Here is a 24233-nt window from a genome sequence, read left to right on the forward strand (position 1 = left end):
TCTCAGCCAATCCCGACTGTAGAGCGAACACTCAAAACTCGACTCTGAACGCTCCTTTGGGGGTACAATCTACGGGTTTTGAGATATCAACGGTTGTGCACCATAGGAAAATAAACCCCGCATATGGGATGCCTTTATACTTTGAGACTGGAGGAAGTAGGCTGCCCCTGATTCCTCAACCGTAACTATTGAACGATCCTAATTATAATAGAGGTCTTCCACCAATCAATAATGAATGAGATGTCCCTAGACCCTATACAACTAAGGATAGCGGAGAATCAACTGACGAGAAAACTCAAGGGATAACATCCCAGACTTTTGATAAAAGGATACGTGCTCATAAAACAGAAATCCTGACGCTTAAGAGAGATATGGAGATTAGTCAAGATAAACAGCCACCTTGAACAAATCAAGCTAGAGGAACTAGAGGAGTTATTCAAGTCATCGACTTGGAGGACACTCTCAGAAGAAAAATGACGAATTTCCGTCCAGGAAACCCCACCTTTAACAGCGGAGATCATGAATACCTATATCACAAGGAAGTCCAAGATGCTCACCATAAAAGCCTATGATGGGACTGGGGATCCGGCAAATCCTGTCAGGACTTTCTCTAATGCACTTATGTTGCAACCCGTGAATGATGCTATTAAATGTCGGGTTTTTCCTCAAACCTTATCGGGCATGGCCCAAAGGTAGTATAACTATTTTCCCCTGAATTTGATTAGATCCTCCAGAGAATTAAATCAGGCTTTCATCAAATAATTCATCAGCAAGAAGGTGCATACGAAATGTTCGGCTTCTCTTATGCGCATTGTGAATGGAGCAAAGGAATCCTTTAGGGACTACTTGAATCATTTCACAGAGGAGGCCTTAAAGGTCCCAGATCTTGATAATAAGATGGCCATGATTACTTTGCACCAAGGGACCAAGGATATGTTCTTAAAAATGTCTCTAGCAAAATGTCTACCAGAGAACAAGCTAAAACTCCAAAGTAGAGCTGGAAAGTATATCCAAGTTGAGGAAAGTATGAACAAGACAGTGGTAAATAACGAGCCCGCTGGTGAAAAGAAGCATAAAACATACGAGGAATATGACGTAAAGAATAAGTATCGTCGGGCTAACACATATTCTGATTCATCACCAAAGAAGGGTGGACCTAGGAAAAAATTCACTAAATATGCTAGTCTGAATTCTCCTAGTTTTCAGATCCTGATTGAAATTGAAAGGGATAGGGACGTTCCTAGACGAAGCCTTTGAAGGATGATCCTGCCAAGTTGGATACAAGAAATTATTGTCGATCTCGCAACGATGCTGGCCATTACACCAATGAGTATCGACAGTTGAAAGACGAGATTGAGTCCCTTATTCGAAAAGGAAGACTGAGTAAGTATACTGGAGATGGTGAGTGGGTAGAAATGAACAATAATGAGAGAGAGAAAATTGATGAACGAAGGAAGGATCAAGATGATCAGGGGCGAAACCACCAACCATGAGCCCCGTGATCAACATGATCTTTGGAGGACCAACTTAATTAGAATTACATTACATCATATATTTACAATTAGTCATCCAATTCCCTATTATTTATTGAGTCATCATGATCTCTAAATGAATAACACCATCACTATCTATCACAAGAATCTCATAAAAAATGTTACAATAATCTCACCAGTTGATTGGCTACTCGTTCAACAGCCATCCCTTAGGTTTATTACTAATTTTCACTTTATAACTACTATATAAATAATTTTATAAAGACATGACATAAATTTGTGTAAGAATTTAGTGCCAAACTAATGAGATCATGACTTTTGTTTAGTTATATATTTTATGGAAAGATTGGTGTCATAGTTAAATATAATATGGATTCTAGGAGTGAAATATATAATGATATCTATAATCGAAAGAAGAAATATGAGTGTACCTCAAAATTACTTATTGGGTAAAAAAAGTTGCTTAGGGTCTATCCATGTGATCAAGTCATTGAGTCATTACCAGAACATTAATAATGGAAGTATTTTTTAACCGAGTACCCGTGTAATAAGTTTTCTTGGGTTCGCCAAAGAAATTGTGGTGAAAGTACACTGTCATTCAAGTCTGGGTCAATATATATATATATATATATATATACCTCCTATATATGTTGTACGACAGTTACTTTACCGTGTCTTTTCACCATCAGAAAGGAAACCAATAAAAACTACTTCCATGGGTACATAATTTAAAAATACTTCTAGTTTGACCATTTTAGTAACGATCCACTGAATTGATTACAAGGATCCTAAAAAGTTTTTTAACAAAATTAAGTGATTTCGAGATACACTTACGCTTCCTCTTTTGATTACAAACATATCACCATCAAGGATGATTCTCAGAATCTATATCACAATTGTGGAAAACCGTTTTATTTTCATTAAATTTATTTATATGCACAAAACTTCAGCTTAACACATTGTTTTGGCATTGATCATTTCCTAATTATGTTTTCTAGAAAGTATTTGTATCTAAGTGTTATTTTTCTTCACTATACCAATTTTGGCTTCCATGACCTTGTTCGACTTACTTTATTCTAAAGTTTTTTTAAAACAAAGAATAATCAAAGGTATGTGTATTATTGAATCAAAGTTATTATCTGGACGTCACATTTTTTGGTGTTTATTTAGAACTATTATTATTTACTCTACTTTATCAATGGTGTCGACCTGGGAATTTATTGATTTTTTGTTGAAAAGTTATATTATCTTTTCAACTATTATTAGAGATACAAGTGAACCGAGCCGAGTCATGTTTTGTCCGAACCAAGTCGAGGTTAGCTTTTTTAAGACAAGTTGAGCCAAGCCGAGTTTAAGAACATACCAGTTTTATTATTTTAAATTATTGAGACATTTATAACTTTAAAAATCCTATATTACTTTTTAAATTTTTGATGTTGAAATTTTATTAAGTTCAGATGTTATTACTTAAATTTGGTTTTTGAAAATTACAAATTACCTTATGGTGTTTATAAAAATGTGAGTTGGAGGCAAAGACGAGATAAAAATGTTGAATAGTTTCCTTGGGGAAAAACCAGGTGTTTAATTTAGAAACATACTCTTTTTTTGAAATAATTAAATTATTAATAAATGGCGATAAAAATCTGTATTTTTTGATTAGTAATTATTTATTATTTTTATCTGAGTTGAGTTAGTTGAGTTCGAGTAGATCTTCCGAGCCAATTTCAAGCCAAATGAGCCGAGTCCGAACCGAACAAAGAGAAAGAGCGTCTCAGCTCATTTACTCATCTGAACTTGATTTCATGTTCAAGATCATCTCATTTAAGGAAATGAATTAAACTAGGTTTCATTTAAACACGTTGATCCCCAATTTTGTTCATGAACCATTATGTTGATTTGCAACCCTAATTATTTCGTGTGAGGAGTTATTATCTTTAGCATTAGAATGATAGAATAGAAGAATAGAGTCGCTACACTCCATCTTTAAAAAATATTTCATCAATCTCTAAATTACATTAACCCATTAAATTCTTTGTTACTAGATTATGGAGTCAAAAGGCCTTCCCCTTTTTTCTTTGACATTCATTCCATGTGCCACATATAAGCCTTTAAATAAGCTTGAAGTATAGGGGTTCCCTTTTCTCTAATCTACTTATCTACAAAATACTAGCCACTTATTTATCATTAATTTAAATTTCATGAACTCATCCAGTGGCTTTGAATTTTCTTTCAAAATAAATGAAACAAAATACCCCAATTTTCCTATTAAAATCATCAATAAATGTTCGATAAAATATGTGATTGCCAAGTGCTTAGAACTTGAATTTTTAAGTATGTATAGTAAAATTTTATACCCAATATAAATCATTCAAATTATGAATCTAGTAAATATTTATTGATATGCAATATTTAAATCTAAAATATGCGATTCTCGGTTATAGTTAAACAATAACTTTTTTTGTACTTATGGATTATACTTCTCGAATAAAAATGATGAGTACTATAAAATAGTATTATGAAGATATACTTGAGTAGAGTATGTGAAGGTGTCCTAATAGCATGATAATGTTTCTGTTTGCATGAAACTCAAATCATTCAATTGTTGATTGGAGTCTTTAAGCAACTCCCGTATATTAAAACATTTATTTACAATTACCTCTTTATGAAAATTATTCACTAAGCTAAAATGGCAGAGTCTATATATGTTTCGACATATTAAGCATAAATAAAATGAAAGGATTGTTTGTCCCATGTCATTTCATAATAATTTAGAGGCTACTCGTCTTCTAAAAAAATAGTATGTTTACTTAATTCTTTTCCAAAAAATTCTATCTCTTCATATAGATGCATTTCCATGGTAAAGGTATTATCAGTGTCTCTTAACAAAAAATACTATAAAACATAAAATCTGATGTAAGAAAATTGTTGTTGTGATTCGAGGCCGCAAAGATTGGCAAGAAGACTAAGCTAGAATAGCACAACGAGAACAATATAGTAGCATTGTGTGATCCTGTTGCTTTAGACAGTATGTGCATATAAAACTAAAGAAATACAACATGTTTTGGCATGTAGCATTTAGAGACTTTGAAGATTAATGTTGAAGACCGCAGTATCTTTCATTTTTATTTAATATTTAATTCTAATTTAGATTTTTTTTATTTTATTTTATGGCTTAGCATCCGGATATAAAACTAAAAGATTTTTCTCTTTTCTTTCTTGTGCATTTAAGAATTCTTCCTTTTGGATTCAATGTCTTGTAGACTCTAAGGTGTGTAAGGATTCCCAATGTAATAGTTATTTTAAGAATTAGCTCTTATTTTTTTCTAGGATTTTGTGGTCTGTCAATTAGAATTATGGAAGGGTTTTTCATGTCCCTTTTTATTATGTAATTTATTTTGGAAGATTCAATTAACAAAGAAAATCTTCGAGAGTTTACGATAAGTTTAACAACGGTTTTGGAGGTTTTCACCAATAGAGTGGATACATTAATATCTAAAATGAATAACAAAAACAAGCACTATTTCACGAATGGTTTATGTGTCAGGTTGAAAATTCATATGATCCGACTTTGGATGTGCCTAATATACCAGCTTGTGCAGCATCTCTTGTTCTAGCTCAAGCAACCATTTCTAATTGCTCCGCTTTTTCAAAACTCATGGCTAAAAAAATACATACATAAATAATGCATATAAATAGCATGGACGTTGCCCTTTTAGTAGTAGGAGTATTAATACAAGAAGGGATACGCTAAGGATTTATATTTTCCAGCAATGAGTTTGTTGATTTTCAGTTCCTGTTGTTGATAGTCAAATCATATGAAATTTCATATGCATTTAATTTGGTAAATAAGAAATTAAAAACGATTTATTTAGTGATGTGGCTACTCATGATAACTTATTATTTTAAGGCAACATTGGTCACTTTTTCTAGAATATAAATAGTATAAGTTGGCCGAAAATACACTATATCCAACAAAGAAAAATGAAGAATTTTTTTTCAAACTTTTCTCTCTAGAATTTTTGTTTTGTAAATACTCAACCAAGAAGATAATAAACATGGATACAATAACTTATGTATGGCTCAGAAGCAAAACCAATGGAATTTATATCAATACAGGCACGTGACATGTCACTTTATCCACCAATAGTGTTAATTATTGCAATACAATAGTGTTTATGAGTGCATTAAATGCACCTACCATGCATTTCAAACAATCCTTTCCCAACCAAGTTCAGTCGTTTATATCTGGTAATATATATTTCCGACCGATTTATGTCGCCTTTTAATCACATGACCGTTGTGCCCTAAGATGGACCTTCGAAAAAACATAACCAGCCAAAATAGGTCGATTATGATAGTATTTACAATCAATGCTTTGGTGGGTTGGTACTTGATTGGTTATGATCATAATTGCGAGAAACCATAACTACGCCATAAGTGCGCTATTGTAATGCCTAAATGGTGTTAAAATAAGTCCAAATAGCGTTACATTAGATCAATTGTAACACTAAGGGGCGTTACGTATACGAGCATTATAATAGACACCCTAATGTTACACTTCACTGATCTATTGTAACAGAGAAGAGATCGTTACAATAGGCAACTACTGTAACAATAAAAGGCCCAAATCTAACGCAAAATGAGTGATACATTAGGTTGATCAAAATTGCATAAGTGGGATCCACCTGTGGGCCCATATAGCATATTGTAATAGTATGTTTTATCTATTACAACACCATTTTTTTGTAATTAAGCAACACTAGCTTTTGTAATATAATACTATATTTAAACATATAGGATAGACAAATATAAGGATTAATTTTAAATTTTTTGAAATACATGTTATTTTTAAACATTACGAGTAGCAACATAACATCCAAACCAAGTGTAAATGATAATTCTACTAGATTACTACAAGTACATTGACAACCATAAAGTTTGAGCTATATATTTTGTAAGTTGATTGAACTGTTATGGAGAATCATAACATCTCTTGAATAAAATTGCAGATGAATGAGGTACTTCACTTTGACGCATCTTCATCTGACTGCACACATCCCAGGAGTCCAGCTCTAGCTCCAGGATTGATAGCTGCAGGGGCTCTTGTGATGGCTCACACTGTAATTGATTTTGTGACTAGTTCTCTTTCACGCAGAAGAGTACCTTATCAATCCGACTGTAGCTGGATGGTGGCTCGATTCTACTCTAGTGTGTCATGGTAATCATGTTTACTTTAAAGGTATTAATATAAAGGATTGTTCTATAATGAAGAATTTTGAGCTTGTAAGTGAAATCATTTTGCAGGTAAACATTTCTTGTAGCATTCCTTCTACTGCTACGCGGTGCGGTACTTAATGATAAGAATGGTGAACATGCAAAGTACCTGTACTACGATAACTACTCTTGCTATATTATAAAGCCCGGAGTATTTACAGCAGCTGCTATTCTGTCCCTCACAACTATCGTTCTTGGAATCCTGTCATACGTAATGATATAATCAGCAAAGAACAGAAGCGACTCTCGGTCTCGACCTGCTGCTGCTGGACAACCCACCTTTGTCATGGGACAACCTCAATCTCCTCGACAAAGGTCACAAGATCCAGTATTAGAATGAAATTCCATTGTCATTCATTGCAATATTAGAATGAAAAAAGTGTTTTCTTAAGTAGTCTTACAGAGCTATGGAAACATGTTTATTATTCTGCCTATTCCGGTTCACAAAACCACAACCGTTAAATTAGCAGTAACAACCAAAAAAACCAATACATATAATTGAAATGATGTCAACTAAATTCATTCAGTGCACACGTCAAAACGAGTGTACGTGTTTTCTATTCTATTATGTAAACTCTAATTTTTCGTTACAAGTGTATTGTGTAAACAAAGATAGCTCACTGGTTTATGTAAAACAATAAATGAATTATATATCAACTATTTGGTACTAAAGGACCTGGACTGATAATATGCATTCAAGTCCCTAGTTCTTCTTTGGTTCTTTACAATCTTTACCGACACAGATTACAATATTGACACAAGAGATAACGAGAAAAACACTTGCACTATATAAAAAAAATATTGCTTACAAAAACATCTAACACTTAAGTATGATAAACCCCCATTAATAAAACTAAAATATACACCAATGAATCAAACACATAACTTAATCTATCAAGAAAACAAGAATCTTTAGTTTCAACTTTTTATTTTAGTAGAATTAAATATAAAGATCAATACTTTTTTCACCAATTAACATCCAATCAATTAAAACAAACATAACATAAAAAACCAATCACATAAACTACGCATACAAATAACCAACAATTAATTAATCAATAAATAAAGAAAAGAAAGACCTTTTCCAAGTTGTTAATCTCAGAGTTGATATGGGATGTGTTGACATACTTGTTAATCTCAGAATAAGCAAGTTATTAGACCTACAGACTTTATGCTTAAGGTAAATAACAAAAAATAAAAACATTTTTCAAATGAGATGAACATGTTCCAGACCTTGACATCCTTTGTTTTATTGAATCTTTATTCTTCTTCTTCTCCTTAGACTTGTCATGTCTCCGCTGACAATGTGCTTTTTAGAATCAAGAGCAAGTTCTGCCAAAATGCTTCCCTAACAGCATCAGATTTCTCTATAGCATACTTTTCTGCTAGATCCTCCAAGTGTTCGTGAATATAGTTATATTAGCACAGATAATCACTTAGAACATAAGTTGATACAAACCGGAGAAAATCATGCATATGACACGAGTCATTACACACCTGGATGAATAATTTCAGGAGAGGTACTAATATCAATCGATAATCATCGATAATCGTGATCAGATGCAGCCTCAAGCTGGACTTCTAGATTATGCATCTCAGCAACACTTTGCAAAAGCTTCTTTTCAGTTTTTTTAAACTACAATACTGAGGAAGTGAGATACGGAGGAACTACTGTAGTAGTACTAAGAACAAACAAACTAAGAACAAATAAATGTACACATGATTGTACTTCAAACTTGAAATACACACTAAAACCTCCACATACACGTACAACTTAAAAAACCTGATCATGATCCTAAATATGCTCATTAATTCGAAGTATCTGTGCTTTCTCATCATCTCACAAACCTCCACACAGATCCAATTCTCGGTCGTCGTCATCATTCTCAATATTAACATAATCTCCATGAATAGACTGCCCATCATATGGAGAATGCGTAAGTGTATCCTGATTATCCACTTGTATCAGTATTAAAACAAATCGAATATGATAAAAACAAGTATAACATAACAGTCTTAAAAAACAAAATAACAAAACATATATAACATATCAAATTCATAACAAAACCAATGGATACATACACATATATCCAAAAAACCCAATCGAATATGAAAACCCAACTGAAATTAGTACATACCTTAACCAAAGCTTTAACGCCCAATAAAATATGAGAAAAAGCCCTAACCCCTAATTTTAAAGCCCTAGTTACCTGAAATTTCACCATGAAACATATGTTAATCGGGGAAAATATGTATATATGTTTAAATCCGAACAAATCTGTAAACATTTACCGGCTAACCTAAGAAAAAGGACTAAAACCCCAATTTGAAGCCCCCGAAACCTGCAAGATAAATCAAAAAGTTAGTAACGACCTTTAAATTAGATCCATATATATGTGTATTCAAATACCAAATATGTAATTTCTTCTCCAATTCATCTTTCGAGTGTCAAGAAATAGTGTTTCATAAAGGTGAGACCAGAGAGCATTTGAGAGAGAGAGAGAGAGTTTGTGTATATTAGTCGAGATATATTTTCATTTAGGAGGGTAAAATAACGCCTATTTTTTTACCTAGTAAAGTGTGTACATATTTTAAAATTTTCATATTTGATATTTTTATTTTACTTATTAAATTAATATTTATTAAAGAATGAACTAACAAAGTGTGTTTTATATTTATGTACAATAAAATTTAGTATTTATTAAATATTTTTTACTACATTCTTGATTCATTAATAATCGAGAATATAATTTTAATACAAGTTTTATGAAAATGTCTTCATTATAAATATATAAAAAATAAAATAGCAACTAATGTAACACCTAAAATAAGACAACGCTGCTTGTAACACTTGCATTATAGTAGCACACTTATGGCGTAGTGCATATTGGTTCGTTATACTCTGTTGAAAATGAGGATCAAACCAATGGACACGTGACAGTCATATGGTTATAATTTAATTACTTCCATAAATATATAATGTTCAATACAAAATTGACATATATATATATCTATATATATGTATATATCTTTAAACTAAATTTCAGGGAATCATTTAATGATATTAATTGCTAAACCGCACTAATATTAGAAATATTGCTTTTGTGTTATGTTCAAAATTTATATAATCCGACTTTAGATCTCCTGAAAGGCATGCTGAAGCAACGATTTCTAATTACTCTGCTTGTACGAATCCTTTTTTAATCCTATGTACCAAATATATGCAGCAAATACAGACATTTTTTCAGAAGGATTTGAATAAATTATGCATATAATTAGCCGGAACATTGCCTTTTTTTTGTAGTAATAGTATTAATACAACGAGGGACACGTTAAGAATTTATCTTTTCCAGCAATGAGTTTGGTGATCTTCAATTTCTGTTGTTTATAATCAAATTATATAATTTTATATGCATTTAGTTTGGTAAATAAACAATTAAAAAGAATTTACTTATTGATGTGGCTATTCATGATAAATTAAGATGGCCGTCTCTTATAGGGTATTTATACTGATCCATCACTACGCCATAAGTGGGCTATTGTAATGCCTAAATGGTGTTATAATAGGCCCCAAAAGCGTTACAATAGGTCTATTGGAACATCACAGGGCGTTACATATACGAGCAGTAGAATAGACATCCTAATATAACACTTCACTGATCTATTATAACAGAGAGGAAAATATTACAATAGGCACCTACTATTACACTAACATGTCCAAATATAAAGCAAAATGAGTGATACAATAGCTTGATCAAGAATGCATAAATTGGACCACTGGTGCCACGTGGTCTCACGTGGACCCCACCTGTGGCTCCCATATTTCCTATTAAAACATTAGATTTTATCAATTGTAATACCAGTTTTTAGTTAGGCAACATTGGAATATGTGTATTGTAACATTCTTTTTATCTATTGTAACACTAATAAGATATGTAGTGTAACATTATATGTAGACAAATATTACACCAGAACAAGCAAATGTAACAGTTATTAAAAACATTTTTGAAATATATGGTCTATTTTGAGAATAATCCATAATCAACAAAAACATCAAAGTTGCATACTTGAGTATCAGCTCTGCAAACCAAACAACTACATAACAATAAATTCTACAAACCATCCCCAACGCCAACGACGACCAAAGTACTATAACATAACATCCAAACTATACAAAAACTACTCTTCAACTATTCTTAGATATAAAATTATACAAAATAACCATGGAGATAATCACTTTTTACCCTTTCAAACTTTCTCTGCCAAAGCATGATATTGAATAGAAGCAACCACAGTGACAAAGACATTATCGTGTAAAGATGTTGACAGATGAAGCCAACGTAATCTGATATACAAGTGGGAAGACAATTAAAAAAATGTTAGGTCAATTAAGATTATAATCGGAACATATAAAAAAACATGAAACATTCAAACGGATGCAAGCAATTGAATAAACATAACAATATTCAGAATTGTAAAATATTTACTGAATGGAGTAAGGAAAATGTACACAACACACTTGAATAAAAAGGCAAGAAAAATTGTATATACCATGGCATATACCATGGTATATCCACTGTGTAACTGACTTTTATTATTCTTATTAGAATGCGCATGTGAACCACATACATTACTGTTTTAAAAAAAATTCATTTATATGTGGCTCCATCGCTCAATGTCTTTGCAATGGATCCTTCAGAAAAATCAATGATTAAATGTGATAGTCAGACATGTACCCTGCAACTCTCACAAAACTAGCATGGGTTTTCAAGATCATACTTATTATTTTTTTGAGTAAATAGCATATAAAGAACCTAGCTAAGACATTTCTTTTCTAAAAAATACTCATAATATGTTGCCCAAAATAAAATGCATTGACCACAGTAATGGTCCAAAACCTCATATCTGAAAATATTAAAATAAAGATTGACGAGAAAAAGTAAGGTCATTGTGGAAAAGGAACAAAGTACCCAAGGAATAGAAAGAAATAAAAAAAGTACTCTGGTGTCCCCTTTTAGTGGTCCCTTAAGATATATGTTTGTATATATTATTACTTTGATATTTATGTCAAATAGAAGTATAAATATTGTAATTTAGTTTAATAGAAAAATTATATTTTAATAATAAATATAATTTTGTCAACACCTTAAAATACGTGCCAAGAAGTCATATGACTACCAAAAGGGGACAAAGGGATTATAATATTAGAACAACCAACTTCAGAAAGAAAAGAAAACACGAATTCAAACATGCATTTGTATGTAAATAAGTGTGGTAGATGTGTATATAGATATCATAAAACCCATTGAAGTAAAATCGAATTGTTCAAGTTGGCGGAATCAAAATTGATTCCAATTGCTGCATTGGTATATCCTGTAAAATACGTAAACTATATTTTTTTTAAATATACTAACACTCTTGAAAGATGGAAACAAGTTGAATAATCATATGACTATCAAAAGAAAACCAATGTAGGTTAATATTGATTTTTAAATTAAAGTTTAATATGCAGAGATCAAGCACAGCTACAAATGTAGATGCTATATATGCATACCACTATGCCAGTGAATTTCAATGTTAAAATTAATCATGGAAATTACTTACGGGACTTAGTCTGCAGAGTTTACAGTAAAAGGTCTCGGGAACAACTGGTTCTACATATTTTTCCGGAACAATGACGCAATTTTTGTGCTGCCCTACATTGCACCGTGAGTCCTCACACTGCATAAAAGATAAACAGCATCAAAAAATCTTTCATTTCCATAGTAGAAAAAAGAGAGCGTTCACATCAGATGGGCAGATCTGCCTAGTAGCACAGTGGACAATATAACCCTATAAAGGGAGATAAAACGAGTTATTGACCAAAGCATCATCACGTCCAAGTAGGTCTGGTAACTCTGGAAATACTCTGAATAATTGAAACCAGTAACTGCAAATTCAAGATGAATATTTTAACAGCTAGTACAGATTACCATGTATTATGGTCCTTATCAAGGTCCATATTCAAGATATCTTCAGTTATTTCTTCCAATTTTAGCTCTGCCGGTTCTTAATTGAAACTAGTGCAGAACAATGTAAGTGCAGAATAATTATTATACCTTTTCTCCCGTAAAACCAATTTGGGCTCCTCCAAGTATAACCCTAGTGCCTTCTTTGGTACTTATATCTGACTCATCAAGCTCCTGCAATTCAAATAATCAGTGGACATTACACAACTAATGACAAAATTGGTAAATAAATTAATCAAAACTATCTACATAGCACACTGAAAACCCTAATTTTAACATTCAACTTGATTTTGTTAACAGGAGAAAATTCTTTAAAGATTAGTGTGTTAGTGTTAGCTGGATTAGCTACCAGGAGCACTTGCACAAAATATAAATTGAAGATACCTTAACAGAAGTAAAGTTTTCGTGTCATTAACGAATGCAAGAACTTGAAATTGGCACCCAGCTTCATATTTTTTTTGAAGTAAGTTGAGAAAAGAACCATTCTGACTTCAAGAAACAGAACTAAAAGTTCTATTCTTCAGATTAAAAGAATATGACCTTGCAATTTGTTGAAGCCTGCTGCTCTAAGGCCAAAGCTTGAGTCCTGTATATCGATATATTTTTTCACATTACATCCTTCCTCTCCATCCCATCTTTGTACGGGAATCCACCTACCATAATTGCGATGTCAATATCTGTACAACATATATCGTAGCAACAAATCCTGTCAAATTTAGAAAACAGAGAGCATTAAGTAAAATTTGGAGGATTTGCACCAGTTTAATAAATCTTTCTCTTATAAAAAATCCAACCTTGTAGAAGAGGAAATGCAGAATCAATTAATTTTATTTTAACTACATTTGTAAATACACTACAATCCACTCATCACCACTAGCTTTAGATCAATTAAGTAAATACTTAATTAATTCAATCAATTAAGTAAACCTTAAATCAGCTTCGAGTAAACTTGAAATCATCTTCGAGTGATGAGCTAGCTTCACATCAACTACAATCCACTCCCACAAATTTGTAAATACACACGTCACTCATAACAATAATCTGCACAAACACTTAAAAATACACAACATATAACCTATAATTTCATACACAAACACTTAAAAATACCCTATTATTCCAAACCATATAAATTCAAGACAAACAAAATTCGAAAGCAGCTAACCTGCGTAGTCTTTCCACTCCCAGTCTCTCCAACAAGAACGAGACTCTGATTCTCCTTGAATGCCTTAAAAACTCATTTTTCTGATACCAAACAGGCAAAGTCTTCCTCTTCTCGAAAATATAAAAGTATTTGTGCGAATATGCGCAGATCTGTTTAAAATTTTCAATTGAATTTGCGAAACATAATGGAAATTAGAAGGCAATTGGGGATCTAGGATTATGGGGCTGAACCTTAAAATAATTAGAAGGCAATTGGGGATCTGTTCAAATTGAAGCCATAAACATGTGTTTTCAATTAAGAAGTCTTCGATTTATTCTTAGTTTCATCTTTTGAGCTTGTTCATGAAATAGTGTGTGGTGAGAGAGAAATTTCTAGAGAGATAAAAGTCGAGAGACATACTAGATTCAAAGTATTTTGTCCGGAGAAATTTACTAACGCGTTTTTTCGTTTACGAGGGAAATATACCGCCCAAAATTTCACTGGTACTAATGTCTATTTTATACTATTTTAATTTTTAATTTTTGCTTTATATTTATTTTATTAAAACTAATTATGTAATAAATGTAAAATTGAAAAAATATATTATGTATTAATTTACATTACATTCTAAATTTTTTATTTTACATGCTAAATTTTAGAGTCGTGAATAAACTAGAATATAATTTTAATTATAGTTTTTGATAAAATATTCACTCTAATACTTTTAAAAAATAAAAAGTAACTAATATACAACCAGGCGCTAGTGTTACATATCATGTAAGAGTGGAATCTCTATGCAACAATAACTTTATACCTATTATAATACTAATTGAGAGGTATTACAATAGGACAAACATATCTTACCTAATGTAACACTCCTTGTAACACTTGCATTACAGTAGCCCACTTATGGTGTAGTGCATTATTTTTCCAAACACTACAAGAAAAAAGTCCATAGACATCGCTTTTTGGCCGATGTCTATGTTGTTTCCCAACCGATCTTGATGTCGGTGATGTCTATTCTAGACATCGGTGAATACCCGATGTCTATACTCGATTAGACATCGATTTTAATTAAAAACCAGATGTCTATGTGTTGATTATTTACATAAAATGCTATAAATAAATAATTTATTAACTAAATTACACCTAATTAAATATGTTAAACATATCATGAGCTATGTTTTTTGTCACAAAAAAATCGATTTTAGTGAAAAACATTGATGTCTATATGATGATTTTTTAGAAAAAATGCTATACCAAAATTACACCTATTAAAACATATTAAACATATATTGAGCTATGTTTTTTGTCACAAAAACATCGATAATTTTGACAGAGGTGATGAAAAATGACATATTAAACATTAGTTTCTTTAATGAAAGGTGATGTCTAATTTCGCGTATAGACATCAGTATTTTCTAGAATGAAGTGATGTTTATGTATCATTTATACTTGAACATGTTAGTCTTTAACATCAGTTGTTTGTCTGAAAGTGATGTACATTGTGTTTTTTAACATCAGTTTTATTTGGTTAAAAGTGATGTTTATAATGTTACTTGACATTAGTTTTATCTTAAACAAAGTGATTTGTATGTTTCATTTAGACTTGAACCTCGATTTCTTTGATATCAGTTTTTTACCTTAATGTGATGTACATTATCTTTTTTGACATCATCTTTTCTAAATTGAAAGTGATGTGTAAGAAGTCTATAGACCAAATTGTGTAAAGTTTTACATGACTAATTGTGTAATTATTGTCTGAGAACGTAAACTAAAATAGTAAAACATATGATCTGAAATTTAAACTATTACATTCTCCAGAAACCAACTGAAGACATTCAGTCTAATGAAAATTGTAAGATCGTTTTTTCACTATCCTGTTTTGACCATTCTTCAAAATATGTCAATACATAAAAACATACCTGAAAATAACTGACATGTACGGCTAACAACAATATTTTGAGCATTATATCATTTAACCCATACCTTGAACCGAAGACAACAACAGGTTTCTCACCAAATAAAAGGGTCTTCTCATCCTTAACTTTGAGTTCATGATGCTTCCAAGAACCATGGACACTGTCATACTTGAACATATATGTCTACGACAAACAATAAATAAAAAACAATAATCAGTTTCACTTTCGCAAAAGCAAACAAGGAAGATCAATCTTAGTTGTTAACTTACAAAACTAACACCAACTTGTAAGCATACACAGTCAATTTCAAATTGACTGAGATTTGACCAGAACACAATCGTTAAAATTAATGTCTATAATAATCTTTCAATTTTGCATTCAAGTTTCGATCCAGCCTTATAACAACGATAACCGTCTATAAATAACTTGCAAGTTAAAGACAATTTCAACAGTTAGAGTAAATTTATGTTCAAAGACTTTCAAGTGACAAGGCAATTTATTAGTTTCTAGTAAAGTTCCATTATGCAGTTGTACAAGTAAAAATGTAAATCATCCACTCTAGAACATATAAACTTAAAATAACTCTATAGTAACACTGTCATGAGCCTCTCGTACCCGGGCAGAGCGTGCATACAAACAACTTAATTTTGATAACTTGTCTATAAAATAAAGGAGATAAATCTATAACAAGCACCAAGTACCAAATCAAAATATTTAAACCTAATCATATCTGTAATAAAATAATAGATTAGCATTTATAACGAGAAAAATTAGATAAACAACACTAAATCAAATCACAAATCACAACTAAAGCAAATAAATGAGGATTAAAGTTAAAAAATACCATGTAATCAGTAGAGATGAAAGGATCGTTAACTTTACACAATTTAAAATAAATAAAAAAACAAAAACAAATAAAGCTTTAATTTTTTTTCTCAGATTAGGTCCTGTATGAAACAAGAAGAAAAGCATTAGCAACAAGTTTAGACACTAAATTAATAAAAAAAATAAGTGTTTCGAATTAGAAAAAACCCCAATTTAAAAAATTAGGGTTTTGAATTCAAAAATCCTCAACTTTTAAACTGGTCTTCATGCAGAGAAGACCAGTTTGATTCAAATAGATACAACACTTACCGAAGTACAGAGGTTAACTGAAAGAGGCTTAACGGAGAGATTGAGAGTGGAGAGAGGTTGAGAGAATGAGAGAGAGAGATTCCAGTTCGAGAGAGAGAGGTTCGAGAGATTGTGATGGTGAGATGATGGCCGGAGTTCAGAGAGATTGTGAGGGGAGATAGGTTCGATCGAGAGAGAGGTTCGATCGAGAGAAAGAGGTTCGATTTTGTGTCTGAAGATTGATTTGGAGGAACCAAAATTTATTTAAGGGGGGAGAATTTTGGGATTGGGGGGGAATTTAGAATTAAAACTGAATGAAAATTTGACTAAGGGGGGAAAGAAAAGATGGGCGCGAAATTATTATTTTTCGTTGAATTTTAGACATCGGTTTAATTATAACCGATGTCTACAAAGAACAAAGACATCACAAAAACACGGGATGATGTCAATACTTCTTTTAACATCAGTGAAAAAGTTAACCGATGTCTAATGTGTGATGTCTATTGACATTATTCTTGTAGTAAAAGGAATGAAATTTAAAGAAAAAACATTTGTAGGAGAATCCAAGTAAAATACCACGAGTTGAGCAAGAAATTTCTTCACTAGCTTCTTTATTTTTCATTTATTTTATTATTTTCATTCACTGAATTACAACTTACGACTTAAAGTGATGAAAATGATATGTATGGGGAGTTAATTGCAAACTTATTGTCTACCGAATATATTGCACTGTTATTATTATAATTATATTAATGAATCATGATTCTTTTAGAGTTCTACATTTGTTGCTTTTTTTTCCGGCGAGAAATTTATTCACCGGTAAGGAGTTCATGTAAGATGAAACTGTTGAAAATTTATTGGCATAGCGGTAAACAATTTTAAACTTTAATTAGTAGATTCAACAAAAAATTATGAGAAAAGAACGGGAGATAATAATTATATGCTGGATCACTCATATTTGGAAGTTTTTTCTGAAATAAAGTAATTGTTTTTTTGCTAAATTGAATTTTTTATAGAAGAAAGAAGAGAAGAGAATAAACGAGGGATGCACCTTACGATCTATGACAAGCCATAGACAGAACTATCTATAACCAATCTACAACATATTGGAGATAGAAAGCAACTATAACTACAATAACAACTGAAAAGCAGCTAAAGATTTGTCAACAATGAAGACAGATGTTCAGATCAGGCCTATTACAAATAATGGAATCAAACCACTTCGAAGCACTGAGACGGGCTTTGATGTTAACTAAAATTCCCTGAAGTAGCTTCGCAGGCATGGAAACACCTCTGTCATGAGCCCCTGCATTCTGCGCCCGCCAAATATGGTAACAAAAGACCCGGGCAAAGCAAAAAGCGATAGTGCTCTTAGCAGAATCCTGTAAGGAAATCAACCTTTCCAAGAATCACAGTGGGTAGCCAGACCAATAAATGAGAAAAGACGATGAAGAACCCAGTGGCTAAATGAGCAGTGCAAGAATATGTGATTAGTGGTTTCTCGGCCTAAAACGCATAGATAGCATTGCTGAGTAGATGAGATGCCAAACTTGTGTAACCGAACCAAAGTGCTAAGATGGTCATGGCAGGAGAGCCATTGATGATAAGCAAACCTGTTAATGCAAAGCCTATGCCAAACTGCCTTATGCCATGAGACTATGGTTCCCGTGTCATGAATCAAATTCCAGATATGCCAAATTCGAACCTTAGAGGCATCAAGGCTATCCCAGAGAATGTGATCACGTTCTTTGAAGTGAATAGAAGGGAGATTGGAATCCTGTATCCAATGAGTGAGCACAGGGTTAATATGATGAGTTCTAGGGTTTGGCCTTGGAAGAACCTAGGTCTCATTACAAATAATGGCCCTTACCTTTGATTGCTAGGGAGAGAACACTGAGCAATTATAGGGAACTAATAGAGTTAGCAAGGAAACAGTGACTCCATCATGGATCAAACCACAAAGAGATCGAATTCCCATCAACAATATGGTACATAATATACTCGAGTGCCACACCTCGAAGCCTGAGAATTTTCTTTCAAATCCAGGACAATCACTAGGTAAATCAATAGCCCAGAAATACCTTTGCTTGAGAATTGAGTGGTTGACCTAAGAAGCCCAAAGAGAACCAGAATTCGTGCATACCTTAAGCAAATGATGAATAAGCTGGGCACAGTTCCATTGTACCATTTTAAGCCAAGACCACCCTCCTCCTTAGGGCGACAAAGAAAATTCCACGCCACCTTGGCTCCTCCCTTATGATTAATATTACCTTTCCAAAGAAACCGAGTTAGGAGAGATTTGATATATTGGTGAACAATGTGTTGGAAATTAGTTAATCTAAACTTGGTATCTGAATAACGTCTTATTTGAATAAATTGTGTAGTTCAGAGTTGTTTGAATCAGTCGTCTAGTCGTTAGAGTATTTTTAGAAGAATAAGATACAGTCATCAAGTAGTGGCCTGTAGATAGGAGTCTGTTATGTAGTTAACTATTTTCTGGCTACCACCTGCGTGTGGTTATCTACTTTAAATTCTTGTAATCGCTTATTTTTTTTTGAAGGCAAGGGAACATTATTTCGAGCAAAGCTTATTTTTCAGTTTTAACAAACAAACAGCTAGTATATTCATAAGTTGAGCGCAGGTGTTTTTCATTATTTTGGTATCAGAGCAGGTGTACATAACGCATGCCCAAGTATATGCCAAGAATGACAACGGAGAAGACTAAGCTGAAGGACGGTGCTATCCGTTTGAACTATCCCATGTTGTCCAGGAGTAATTATACTGTTTGGGCCCTGAAAATGAAGGTCTTCATGAAAGCCCACGGCGTATGGGATGCTGTGGAGGTGAGTGAAAAGGATAAAGCGACAGTTGATGAGAAGCATGATCAGATCGCTCTTGCTACTATTTATCAAAGTATACCTGAGGATGTACTATTGTCAGTGGCTGAGAAGGAGACTGCGAAAGAGGCGTGGGAAACGATAAAGACTATGTGTCAAGGCGCGGATCGTGCGAAGCAAGCCAAGGTTCAGACCATGAAGACTGAGTATGAAAACTTGCATATGAAGGAGTCAGATCAACTGGACGAGTTTTGTATGAAATTGAACGGATTAGTGACAAATATCTGTGCTCTGGGTGAGACTGTTTCAGAAAGTTGTGTTATGAAGAGAGTGCTTCGTGCAATGCCAGATAGGTATCTTCAGATTGTGTCAACGATTGAACAGTTTGGAGATCTAAACAAAATGACTGTCGAGGAGACCGTTGGCTCGTTCAAGACACATGATGAACGAACCAAATGACAAAGTGATAGTGGAAAGGGGCAACTAATGCTTACTGAAGAAGAATGGTCAAGACGCGAAAACACGGGTGGAAAACTACTGTTATCAAGAGAAGAGTGGATCAGTAAAGAAAACAAAACCGGAGGTGAAGGGTCCTGGACACAAAGGACTCGAAGTGCTGATGCTCGAGGAAGGAATGGTGGTCGGGGAACTCGTGATAGGAGTACGTTGAGGTGTTACAACTGTGGGACGTATGGTCATTTTGCCTATGAGTGTCGCAAACCAAAGAAGGAGAAAGAGCAAAAACCAGAGGTGAATATGACTCAAGCTGAAGAAGATGAACCAGCATTGCTGTTAATGGAGAGTGACATTAAGGAAGGTGGTGTAGTTCTGTTAAACGAAGAAAGGGTGACCCCTACGCTCAGTAAGAAGAATGATGAGAGCAAGATGTCCCAGGTGTGGTACTTAGACAATGGGGCTAGCCAACACATGACTGGAGAAAGGGGAAAGTTCAAGGAATTGGATGAAAAAGTTACGGGACAGGTAAGATTTGGAGATGGCTCTACTGTTACTATTCGAGGCAATGGGGTAGTATCATTTATGTGCAAAAATGGTGAGGAATGTAATGTGCATGATGTATATTATATACCAACATTGTGTAATAATATATTGAGCCTAGGTCAATTATCTGAGGAGGGTTGTAAAGTGGTACTGGAAGAAGATCAATTGAGGGTTTATAAGCAAGGAGGAACGCTGCTCATGAGAGTTCAGAGATCTGCAAATAGACTATATAAGATTAGTCTCGAGGAAAACAGGTCAACATGTTGGTTATCAAAGGCTGAGGAGGAAACATGGCTGTGGCATACTCGCCTCGGACATGTTAACTTTCAAGCAATGGAATTGATGTCCAAGGAAGAGATGGCAGTTGGAATTCCTAGTTTTTTACAGCCAAAGAGGAAATGTGAGGGTTGCTTAATGTCCAAACAGGTTCGAAAGTCATTCCCATCCCAGGCACTATTCACAGCAAAGAAGCCACTAGAATTAATTCATGCAGACATCTGTGGACCTATAACTCCTTCAACGCTAGCAGGGAACATGTACTTTCTTTTACTTGTCGATGATTTCACACGCAAAATGTGGATATATATGTTAAAAACAAAAGGTGAAGCTTTCGAGTCATTCAAAAGGTTTAAAGCACTCGTTGAAAGATGAACGGAAAATAAAATAAAGATTCTGAGAACCGATAGGGGAGGAGAATTCTGTGGCCTTGAGTTCGATTCGTTTTGTGAAAGTATGGGCATTCAAAGGCACTATACGGCTCCGTACACTCCACAACAAAATAGAGTTGTGGAGCGAAGGAATCGTACAGTAGCAGCTATGACAAGGAGTCTACTCAAAAGTTCAAAGATGGCGTCTTATATGTGGGGTGAGGCAGCACGACATGCAATATATATTCTGAATCGTTTGCCAACTAAAATGCTGAAGGGGAAACTCCATATGAAGCTTGGTGTGGACGAAAACCAGATATTAGTCACATCAAAGTGTTTGGTTGTGTTGCATATATAAAGATACCAGCGGTGTATACCAGGAAATTGGATGATAGAAGTAAGCCTGTGGTATACTTGGGTAAGGAACCAGGAACAAAGGCAGATCGTTTGTATGATCCTAGCAGTGAAACGTTACACATAAGCAGAGATACGGTGTTTCAAGAAGGAAATTTCTGGGATTGGAAAGAACAAGGAATTGCAGGTGAAGTGAGTTTTCCAGACCATGTTGTAGGGAACTTTGTGATCAAAAGCACTTGCAGTGAAGGTGATTGCAATGAAAATGAGCAGTTTTCTGCAAACACTTCGGAGCCAACAACACCTACTCAATCAAGTGTGTCACGAAACTCTGATATGTCTAGTAATTCAGAGATGACTACCGGAAATGAAAGTGCAGAATCATCTGCAACTAGCAGTGCACCAGGGAGGTTCAGATTACTTAGCGAGATATATGATGACACAGAACAAATAGAGATTGCTGATGATCTATTGTTACTAAGTATTGAGGAGCCTAGCAGCTATGAAGAGGCAACACAGGAAGTTGAATGGAAGAAAGCTATGGATAGTGAACTGGACTCAATTGAGAGAAACAGAACTTGGGTTCTGACCGATTTGCCACCAGGTCACAGGGCAATTGGTTTAAAATGGGTATTCAAAATTAAAAGGGATGTAAATGGAGTGATTACAAAGTATAAAGCAAGGCTTGTCGCCAAGGGATACGTTCAGAAACAAGGTATTGATTTCGAAGAAGCATTTGCACCAGTTACGAGGATGGAAATAGTACGTTTATTGTTAGCATTGGCTGCGAAAAACGAATGGGAGGTTCATCACTTGGACGTTAAGTCCGCTTTTTTAAATGGTGACATACAAGAGGAAGTTTATGTGAAGCAGCCACAAGGATATGAAAAAGAAAATGAGGAACACAAAGTCTACAGATTGTTAAAGGCTTTATATGGCTTAAGGCAGGCTCCACGAGCTTGGTATGCTCGGTTGAAGAAATTCCTTGAGAAGTTGGGATTTATAAAGTGTCCGTATGAACATGCCGTCTACACAAAGCGAGAAGGTAATGAATCTCTTATTGTTGGTGTTTATGTTGATGATTTATTAGTAACCGGAACAAGTGTTGCTAATATAATCAAATTCAAAGATCAAATGCGTACCGAATTCGACATGAGTGATATGGGGAAACTGGTATACTATCTTGGCATCGAGGTTGAACAGAGGAAGGGGTGTACTGAGTTGAAGCAGACGGCTTATGCAAAAAGGTTGCTTGAAAAAGCAGGTATGCAAGATTGTAATGAAACAAAATATCCTATGGATCCGAAGCTGATTTTGCATAAGGATGAAACTGGGAAAACAGTTGATCCAACTATGTTTAAGAGCCTAATTGGAGGTTTACGATACCTGGCACATACCAGGCCTGATATTTTGTTTGCTGTAGGACTCATAAGTCGGTTTATGGAGAAACCTACCGTTTTACACCTGAATACAGCAAGAAGGGTACTACGTTATGTCAAAGGAACATTGGAGTATGGTTTGAAGTACATGAAAGGCACTGGTAATCATATGTTGATTGGGTTTTCCGACAGCGACTATGCAAGCAGTTGTACTGACAGGAGAAGTACGAGTGGGATGGCGTTCTATCTCAATGAAAGCTTGATAACTTGGATCTCGCAGAAACAACAGTGTGTGGCATTATCAACCTGTGAAGCAGAGTTTATGGCTGCAACTGCAGCAGCATGCCAAGGTATTTGGTTACAGAAATTGTTGAGTCAAGTTACAGATATAGTTCCACGACCCGTGACAATCTACATTGATAATAAGTTAGCCATAGATTTGGCAAAAAATCCTGTTTTCCATGGGCGGAGTAAGCACATTGATGTGCGTTATTACTTTATTCGTGAATGTGTGAATCGTGGGGAAATTGTGATTAGCTATATCAGATCTGAGATGCAGTGTGCAGACATTCTCACTAAAGCTATGTCAACAGCAAAGTTCGAAGAGATGAGGAAACTACTGGGAATAAAGAACCTGGCCAAGTAAGTTTAGATTACGGGGGGAATGTGTTGGAAATTAGTTAATCTAAACTTGGTGTCTGAATAATGTTTTATTTGAATAAATTGTGTAGTTCAGAGTTGTTTGAATCAGTCGTCTAGTCGTTAGAATATTTTTAGAAGAATAAGATGCAGTCATCAAGTAGTGGCCTGTAGATAGGTGTGTGTTATGTAGTTAACTATTTTCTGGCTACCACCTGCGTATGGTTATCTACTTTAAATTCTTGTAATCGCTTATTTTTTTTGAAGGCAAGGGAACATTATTCCGAGCAAAGCTTATTTTTCAGTTTTAACAAACAAACAGCTAGTATATTCATAAGTTGAGCCCATGTGTTTTTCATTACAATGGAAGGAGCAAGAAGTGATTGCTCCAAAATCCTTGTATATCATGGATGATTGATTTAATAAC

The 24233-nt window shown here is 33.9% G+C and overlaps 1 long non-coding RNA gene across 12 annotated transcripts in view; it reads right to left on the minus strand.

Moving 5' to 3' along the window:
- Window positions 1-6340: 6340 nt before the first annotated feature.
- LOC141676827 (uncharacterized) overlaps window positions 6341-24233 on the minus strand; it is a 48360-nt gene continuing 30467 nt past the window's right edge. For 6 of the 12 annotated variants that reach the window (XR_012557161.1, XR_012557157.1, XR_012557155.1 and 3 more), the window contains 6 exons: window positions 11012-11112; window positions 9068-9109; window positions 8906-8977; window positions 8265-8715; window positions 8001-8149; window positions 6341-6969 (listed from right to left, as the gene is read on the minus strand). This is a non-coding gene — a long non-coding RNA (uncharacterized LOC141676827). Of the gene's footprint in view, window positions 6970-8000; window positions 8160-8264; window positions 8716-8905; window positions 8978-9059; window positions 9110-11011; window positions 11113-12371; window positions 12489-12865; window positions 12950-13315; window positions 13482-13937; window positions 14247-24233 lie in introns of those variants that run through there. The other 6 variants (XR_012557166.1, XR_012557164.1, XR_012557158.1 and 3 more) reach the window with 6 other exon arrangements.

Source organism: Apium graveolens, chromosome 8, assembly GCF_009905375.1.
Source record: "Apium graveolens cultivar Ventura chromosome 8, ASM990537v1, whole genome shotgun sequence".
NCBI classification, from domain to species: Eukaryota; Viridiplantae; Streptophyta; class Magnoliopsida; order Apiales; family Apiaceae; genus Apium; species Apium graveolens.